The 9,330-nt window shown below is 37.4% G+C and overlaps 1 protein-coding gene across 36 annotated transcripts in view; it reads right to left on the minus strand.

Annotated features, from left to right (window-relative positions):
- The window catches only part of LOC118273910 (sodium channel protein para), a 104,734-nt gene extending 95,761 nt beyond the window's left edge, over positions 1–8,973 (minus strand). For 12 of the 36 annotated variants that reach the window (XM_050706388.1, XM_050706543.1, XM_050706409.1 and 9 more), the window contains exon 1: positions 8,715–8,971. The gene's annotated coding sequence lies outside the window, so the exon portion shown is untranslated. Of the gene's footprint in view, positions 1–8,714 lie in introns of all 36 variants that reach the window. The other 24 variants (XM_050706491.1, XM_050706444.1, XM_050706412.1 and 21 more) reach the window with 4 other exon arrangements.
- Between the last annotated feature and the right edge of the window lie 357 nt (positions 8,974–9,330).

Raw genomic sequence — 9,330 nt, forward strand, 5'->3', positions numbered from 1 at the left:
ACACCTAACAAGAATTAGCTCTACAATTGCAAAACCTAAAAAATATAACCAAACATCATAAAAACTTCGTACGAAAAATTCTTAAATCGGAACGAACGGGTCGAACAAGGCCGTTCCATGTTTTTCCGAGCCCCCAATTAATCACGGTACTCAATATTCATACTTATCAACCCTTCCCTCATCGAAGTACATCAAGATGAAATGTTATTCCAATTTCTCATCGAATAACACCATCGTTGCTAATAAATAACATCACGGTTTATTACTCTGTAAAGCGGTTGAATCTTTTTTTTATAAAAAAATGTTGCCCCACAATCGGATTTTCTCCTGTGTCGTGGGTGCGTTTACAAACATACACATGACACCCAGACTCGAAACAACAATTTGTGGATCACACAGAGTTGAATCTCTAGTTATGGTATGATTTAGATCATTTAGAGACCTACTAATTCTGTTTAATGGAAATTGTAAGTGAAATACTGGGGGCTCAACACTTAAGGTTAGTCTATTGTCATACATTGAGTGAGTATTATACCAAACTTTATGCTACTACTAATATTTGCCAATAAAATTACCGAAAAACCTAAATATAGCTGCGGACTACCTAGCGGATTTACCGGGGCTCTGGCTCAAAAAGCAGGAATAGGAACGGGGTGGTTTTTAGTCAGTAAGAGTCTGACACTCCCCCTCGCCTCGTCCAAGGCGGGAGAAGCCATTTAATGATTTTCCCCCCTTAAAAAAACGCTTTGTGAACGTGTTTGAAACGCCTTGTAACCACTGAATCAATGAGGTCTTTTGAATCCATACTAAAAAGAACCACGTTTTTCCGTATATACCAACGAAGAATCGAAAGTACCACATATCCTAACGCACTTACCAAGGGAATTGAATAATAAAACAAACTTTGTTAGAGAAATGGAGTGGCAAACGTAGCGAGGTCAACAAATGGATGGGTGACGGTTAACATACGCGCCTTTTAAGTGATGTGATGTGCCTACGTCAGCGGGAACTAACACGGGTATATTCACTCAACTAATATAACTAAGTATTATTCGTTATAACAACAGGTTAAAAATACCATTCGAACTGTTATACATATGTTGTGAAATAAGGTATTAATCTAGGCGTGCGTAAATAATTTTACGCCGTCCATCAAGTGGGTAAAAGAAAGGATAATTGATTCGTTTTAACTTAACTAATAGATTTTTGTATAATTTCATTGGTACATAATATATAGAATATATTATAGTGGTTTAGATGATTATTCTCTCATTGCAATGAAGAGACTGATAACTGTTAATGAAGCGAAAGAGGTGTGTAAGATTCGCAGGAATTGGTGTTCCATTGTCTTTGCCTGCCTGCCGTATGTACGTATAAATCTTGCCCTACAGGAGTTCTAAGTATTGAGAAATTATGAACAGATTTTTACTCACCTTAAACTAATAATAATAATCAAACATAAAACAATTGCTGTTATACACAGCTTACGCCTTCGGTGAGCAACGAGCATTACATTTCGTGGCGTTGTTACCAAGTAAAATTTAATTACCACGTTCAATACGCAAAATAGGCCAAGATTCTTGTTATCCTTAATCTACATATTCATTAATAACTTCTGTATCTGAATATACAACATCTAAAAACAAAATCAGATACATTTGGAACGAACGAATAGATTATACTCAAGTTATGTAACGTTTTGTGCGTACGCCCCAAGCGCCTGGCAAATTCTCATAGCTTCGTTTTTTCTCTACGTTTTGTAGACAATCCTTATTCTTGTTACATAAATGGGTGTTGGTTTCAGAAAATCGTTACGTGATATCTGTGTAGAGAGACCCTATTTAATACATAATAAGGAAAATCATTACATACAAAGTGATACGTGTTTAAACTCTTTGTACGGTGGTACGAAGTGTCATTAGGCCCCCGGATTAGGTACGATTTGCCACATAAATAAATATAACCATCTATAGTATAATTTGTCTCAAAACAACCCCTAAATTATCCGTACTACACAGATCATAAATTATAACCAAGAGCAGTCATTAAGAGATAAAATAAAAGGCGGTTAACGACAAACTTCAACGAGGTATTTCAATTAATTAAAGATAGCCATTAACTCCGGAATTCGTGGATCGGATTAAGATAATATCTTAAGAAATTGACAAAAATTTTAATGCAATTTCATCGTTCTTTTGCTTGGTGGAAATTTTACGAGATACGCTTCTGATAATTCAGCTTAGGTACTTGATATTGTAATGTAATTTTAAACTTTGACTGAATGCTTTATGGTCTGACGCGTTACGGCAAACTTTCTTTCAAAGAAGATAAATTCTGTGGTTTCAATATAAAAATCTTAATTTACACAACATTAAGTAATGCTAAGACGATCCTTGTTAGACAACAAACTTGGTAGACAGTGTAACCTTTGAAATGATCCACCTCAAGTTACGATACTTAAGCATATTATTATAACCTTCTCTTATTTGTACGAATATTAGTTAACATCTTCTTTTGTATATGTTACTGATAATATACTGAACATAAACATAATATACGGTTCTCATAACATACAAACAGTAAAGTCAAACACCCGCATGAAACTTACGCGCCTACTATTTGCGTAGGAGTTAGCAACGGAACTATAAATTCTCTGCCAAACTTGGCATTTAATTCGATTGGATCTACAAAAACTAGTACACCATTTATCTAAAGAACAATGGAACATGAAAAGGAAAGTTGGAATACAATACAACGTAGTTATCATTCTCTTTCTAAATATTATAATTACAATTGGTAGCACAAGTTAATCGTTAAAGCCTTATCGTGGCTTGAATTTCTAAGTTCCTTCATGCTTCAAAAACCGCATAATAATCTATCCACAACTCTCATTTAAAAGTAATAATGACAGTATCACATTCGAATACAAATCAATAAAGATAGATTTAATTCGTTTCACCCACAGCGTGCACCCATTAGCAAAGCACGCAATATGAAATTATTCCATCACACACAAAACAAAGGAAATTATTACAAATTAACTATGTAACCTTCCACGCTCATTAGTCGAACGTTCACCGACAAAACCTCTGCCTTTTATTCCACAAACCAACAGCTATAATATAGGTTTAAGTCACTTCATTATATTTATAAAAGCGGACCAAGTATCCCAGCTCAAAAGGTCTCAACAATAAATATATTTCGATCTATCTAACTCGGGACTCGGGTCTAATCTACGAAGGCTAGTTTTCGTGTCGTAACAAATAGAATTTGGCCGCAGCGCTACACAAAAAGGTTATATAAACTCGAGAGAGCCTTCAGAAATTGATGCCGTATTATGGAAATAAAGATACTTGTATTCAGTTGTTTTCCTTTTCTTGAAACGTAAATTGTCAACGTTAATTAAAATTTCTGTTCACAAAGCTTCGACAATTAAATGCGCCATGGAGCACGGTGGTCAAAGGACTTGGTGCTCAGCTAACGGCTTCCAGCGTATCGTTTTAATTACTTTGGAACAGCAGTTGACTACTCGCAACTTTAGAATCTGTTTTATGCCGTGAAAGTTTCCCAGTTCAGCTTATTGCAGTATAATAACATTATGGCCTTTAAATCACTCTCGGTAACTAATGGACGGCGAACTATTTAGCTAGTATCGTAATTAATTCCTTTGATATTAAGATATTGGAATGTTTAGTCTCCGCCCAATAATTCCTTTCCCGGAATTCTGAAACAATAATCAGTGTCTTTTGTATTACTACGTTTATTATATTTGTTATTACACTACGTTTGTTACGAAAACTATCCTTATCCTTTCTCATTCCCCTTCCTACCATCCTAATTCTCTTTAACTTATCTTTTCATCCTTTTCCTCTAAACATCGTTGACCCATCTATCCCCTGTTATAAGCGGTTGGGTAGCTATTACTCTCCATAGAAAACTTTATAACAGTATTTTTCCAAAGGAGGGGGGAGTGAGGTAATCCACACGCGCACACGGTCGGTTTCAGTTAAACACCGCTCACGTGATACGAGCGGATTAAAGTGAACCGATACGACAAATGAAAAGGGAAATTACTACGAGAAAACTGTTGTTAGGCAGTGGCTTGTTTACACCACTATTTGTGTGTATGTATGTACGTATGTAGACAAACACATGAGCGCTGTCGTGTCAATCCCCAAAGGGTTACATGTATGTGTGTAACACACGCACATTCTACCAGAAATGTCATTTCCATGTAATGGAGTGAGCATTCTATTAACTAGGCACGTGTCTAGTCTAGGTCTGCTATTGTTCCTAGAACAGTAAACATGTAACAATGCCTGGTTCGGTTCTGGAAATTTAAATTGCAACAACGAATTAATCAGTAGAATTTTGAATAATCAGACATTAACAATAGAAAAACGTAATCTAGATTTAATGACTTTAAAATAGAAAAGATTATACTATACATTGTACGAGAATCACTAAGCCTTTTTTGTTTTCCGGGGAACCCTTCAAAGAGGCTTTTGAGGAGAATGGCCCTCAAGAAATCTGTAGATTAGTTTAAAAAGACTTATACATAAAAAGCATAGGATTTATTAATAATTTGACAATGTTCTGTCCCATTTAACATGAATTAAGTTACTTTAGACATAACTACATTCTCTAGTTTATACAATCTTTAGTTTTACACTAAAGATTTCTATATGTAAAAGTAATTTGCAACATCTACCTAAATCGAGATCTGCCGTAGTCTTACTTCCCAGCAAGATTTTTGTCAAACGAGTGCGGACTTTTGAACAAAACCTATAAATTCTTATTACTGCTGCGTAACGTTACTTTTGCAATATCCAAAAAGTTTTAGAGGTCTACATACAGTGAAATGCTTTTGTCTTTCCTTGTAACGGAAGAAATGCGGAGAAGATGAAAATTAAAGGAAGAGAAGTCAAGAATATGAAGTAAAGGGGTATAATGTAGGGGTCTATGCAAAGATTTGACAATGTATAGATTTTGTCTGCGATTAAATGGAAAATCCAACCACAATTTTTGGTTATTTGATTCTTGTTTTTTGATATTTTACGACTGATGATTAAAATTTGATAGTTATAAAAGAATTAACCAGATTTTTTTGCCGCAAGTAAGTAAAGGAATAACAACATCGCATAAATATAAGGAATAAATAAAGACTTATTTATTCCTTAGACGACTGAACTTAGACAAGTTCAGTCGTCTTCATTATTAACGAATGGAATATAAATTTTAAACTATTTTTGAAAGAATTCATAAATTACATCAGTGATGAATGACTTGTAGACAAATAAAGCCTATAAATATCCATACATGAAAGGTATAATTAATATGTACTTAGAGTAAAGCTAGCTATACTTAAGTACATCAAAGGTTATACCAATTAAAGTTGTTGATTTGTTTGAAAATAACCCTTCATTACATGATTTTTGAGTTATAATTTCCTTGAGCAGATTTTCTATCATTATTTTGAAAAGAGGGGCTGCTTTATGGGTGATAAGAGGATAAACAAATTAACAGAATTATTTATTAACTTTGAGTGTTTAAAAGCAGCTTAAAGTTTTAAAGTGAAACATTTTAGCAAATAAACGCTTTTAGTCTTTTAAATGTTAGAATACAAAAGAGTCCATAGTTGGCACAGAAACTCAATATTTTATGAATATCATACAACTACAAACAATGACTCCTTTTTTATTATCATATTTTACTATTTAGAACAATCTCCGGCCTTTGGTCACGACTAACAGACATAACACGAAATGAAATGACCCTCAAATGAAACCTAGATTTAGGGAACAAAATCTATGGAGTGTAATTAGCCTGAATAACTATCATACTAATTACTATACTCATTCCAATGTTACACTCGAAAATCGACCACAATACTTTCAACACAAAGGTGTCTTTAGGAACAAACATCTTATTACGAAGTACTCGTAACAGAGTTTACGAAAAAGCTAAAATGAACCAAAATACAGTTCAAGTATGATTGAATTTGCCTCGTACTTTCTTGGCTTACGACAAACTCGGTGGAAAGTGGAAACGCGACTTTTACGACTGTTCCTTGGGCATGTAAAATATAGCCTTGATTTCTGGCTGGGTGCGGTTCGATTTCATGTCGTGAAAGTTCTAGTAAACTTACAAAGATAAGAAATCGTCATGATTAAAATCGTCTACATAGGATGTTAAAGTAACAGTTACCAGATAAATTGCTACGCCTTAACAGGGTCATATACTGTACTAACTAGTAGTATGCTCTATGTATGTACATTGTGCAATATATAAATAAATATTTAAGGTCACTAGTACTGTCATTAGTCGTAGCTAAATGTCAACTAAAAAAACTCTACATTATTCCTACTCATATAGGTAAGTGCTAAGTGAAACTATACAGGCTGATAATAACTTTGAATGATAACTATAACGGGACCAACAACTATTCCTTTGGTACATGTTTTACATTTCCTTATTCGCTGATTGTCTTGTATATTTGTATAAAGAGTTTATAAGAGCCAATCTATTGTAACAATTAAAATACGCATTCAAATAAAATCTGGTATCTTTTTTAGGACAAGCCCGCCACAACCTCCCATACCGCTGCAACTCCTGTAAGCCAGGATCTACAGTAGATACAAGCATGAAAACACCAGAACACTGAAGTCCGGCGCGTTCCAGGGATATGAATAACTGTCTTGGATCCCACAACGAAATAAATCAGAAGAAATAATTAGAGATGAAGAAAAGAAAGGAAGTCTGGTATCTGTAATTCCTACTAAGACCTGATAATCAAAGGAAGAGACAAGGCTTTAAGGAATCGTCAGCACATCTCAAGAACGCGGCTTCCTTCCCCAAATATGTGATGATTCAAAACCATGAATATGCTAACAACCGTCTCATCTATATGCATGGATTGTAATTAACCAATTTATGTATAAATATATGCATATCTTCCGGGAATATTGACAACAGAATGTCTGTATGACCTTAATATACATCAACTTACATCAACAGCCTATACATAAGTGGCCACTGCTGACCAAAGGCCTCTACTCACACTAAGAAGGTTTGAGCATTAATCACCACGCTTGCTCAATGCGGATTGGTTATTTCAAATTAGAAAGTACCTTGTTTTTTATGACTCATCAAAAGGACCTTCATAAAGACTAGGAAGGGTTCCCACCCTTTTTACCTCACTACACCACGCCGGTGTCCTCAACACCTAATAAGAGATTAATGATAGTGATGTAGTACCTAATATAGATAGGAGAACACAAAGACATTTACAGTCATAAATATATAATACACAAATTAAGACTTGTGTACATTACTCAAAAGTGTAGAAAGACCGGAAGTTGTTAATAACTTCTATTATCTAAGCAAAATACTAATGAAAAAGAAAATTCAAATGATTAACAAAAAGTCATTAGTTACTGACCTATTTATAAACCAATCAAGTACCTAAACTATAAAAAATTAATCTATATTTAATGTCCTGTTAGAGACTTAAACCAATAAACTCAAGACAAACAGTTCACTGAAGAAAAAGGAAAGGGAAAGAGCCTTTACATAATCAGGATTGACTGTTCCTAGGTTTGTTATAAACGTAGTCTACGCATGCTTAATGTGTCAACGTTTGCGCACTGGCGCAAATAACTTTTGTCACTTATCAGGACCATCTTCTAGGTATTTGTGTACCATTTAGGGTACAATAAATACTAGAAAATGAAGAATGTAGCATCTATATACCAAGTATTGGAGAAACCTATGGATTTATTGTTATTGATAAAGCAACACAAATTCTATTGCATGTTTTGCAAAATAACTAATATTGTACTATTTATACGCATTTTAGATACTGTTATGTTATGTAAAAGCTAAAAAACCGTAGCTACTGCTACGCCTGTGCGTAGCACGTCTACGGTCATGCTACGTAGCACACACGTAGCACATCGTAGCACATCGTTTGTATCCGAATCCGTAGCCAAAGCTCGCGCTACAAAGTCAACTAATATTTCAGCTTTCAAAGTACCAAGGGTCAATATTATGTTACATGAAGCTTAAGTTTTCCCTTTACGTAATCAGTAAAGAAAAAACTATTGCTCATATCGATTCATTTGAACATTGAAGTTCTTTATAAACCTAAACATTTATGGAAAACTTCGATTCTAGGTAAATCGCCATTATAACCATTATGTCGAAAGAAATGATTGTTGTTAGAACTACAAGCGTTTTGCGTCAAAAATATATCGATCTGTCGAACTGTCAATTTCATACTGAGGAACAACAATGTATGAACCAACACAGTTGAGGTCAAAACTCTCTCCGAGCCTAGGAAGACGCAGCGGTGACGTATTGTAAAGCGGTCCTTCTGGTGACGGGCTTCAAGGCTGACATGTATGTTGTAAATAACGAGCACTGCTGTAAATAGGTTACCTATAGGTACCTACAGGAGAATCAATAGCATAGAGGAACATAGTGTAAGGAGGCAGGTCGGTGGCGGCGGTAGCGGCAGCGGCGCCGCTGGCGGCCGTGTCGCAGCCAGCGCGGCGTCCTTGCGGCGCGGGCGGGTAATACGCGCCAGTCACGCGACCAGGTCGATAGCGGCCGCGCGCCGGACAGCCTCCGCGTCAATTATTCAGCACGCGACCGCAACCGCCACCACCACGCGCCCGGACAAAGGGGAGCGCGCGCACTGCGGCGACACCTACCAGCACCGGCGGTCCGCGGCCGGCCGCTCCGACGTCCTCGTGCTGCAGCCGACGATATCCTGCCACACTAACAGCGTATCACTGCAACAGTAATCCTCGGTAAGGCGGAGAGGAGCGCGAGTGCGCGCGGTGGTCGCGCGTTACGTAAAGGGCGCGACGTTGCGCGTATCAGCGCGTGTAGCGCGCTCGCGGCGGGCGCTCGGAGCGGGGTCGCGCGCGGAGTGCCGCTACACAGTTATGCAACGCGCCGCCACCGTCGCCCGGACTGGGAAAATCGAACGCGAGGGGCGCGGGACTGCGCGCGCACCCGCATCGATACCGCGCCGCCGCACGACCCCCGCCCCGCGACCCCGCACCCGGCACCCCGTGCCTCCCTCGCACGACCACCACCATCCGCAATTGACATTACACCGGAGACACCAGTCATTTCTGGACGTAACGCAGATACTAGCCACCGAGCTTTCCACGCCGCCTGACGCGGCCGATGGACACCATTATTCAGACTTGTACAAGGAAAAGTACTTCGTTAATTGTATAAACATATAACAAATTGCTTTTTCAGCCCTTGTAAAGTACCCAGGTTTCGAATTCAAGCCTACTTTAAAAAAGAACACGG

The sequence above is a fragment of the Spodoptera frugiperda genome, chromosome 3, assembly GCF_023101765.2.
Source record: "Spodoptera frugiperda isolate SF20-4 chromosome 3, AGI-APGP_CSIRO_Sfru_2.0, whole genome shotgun sequence".
In the NCBI taxonomy this organism is placed as follows: domain Eukaryota; kingdom Metazoa; phylum Arthropoda; class Insecta; order Lepidoptera; family Noctuidae; genus Spodoptera; species Spodoptera frugiperda.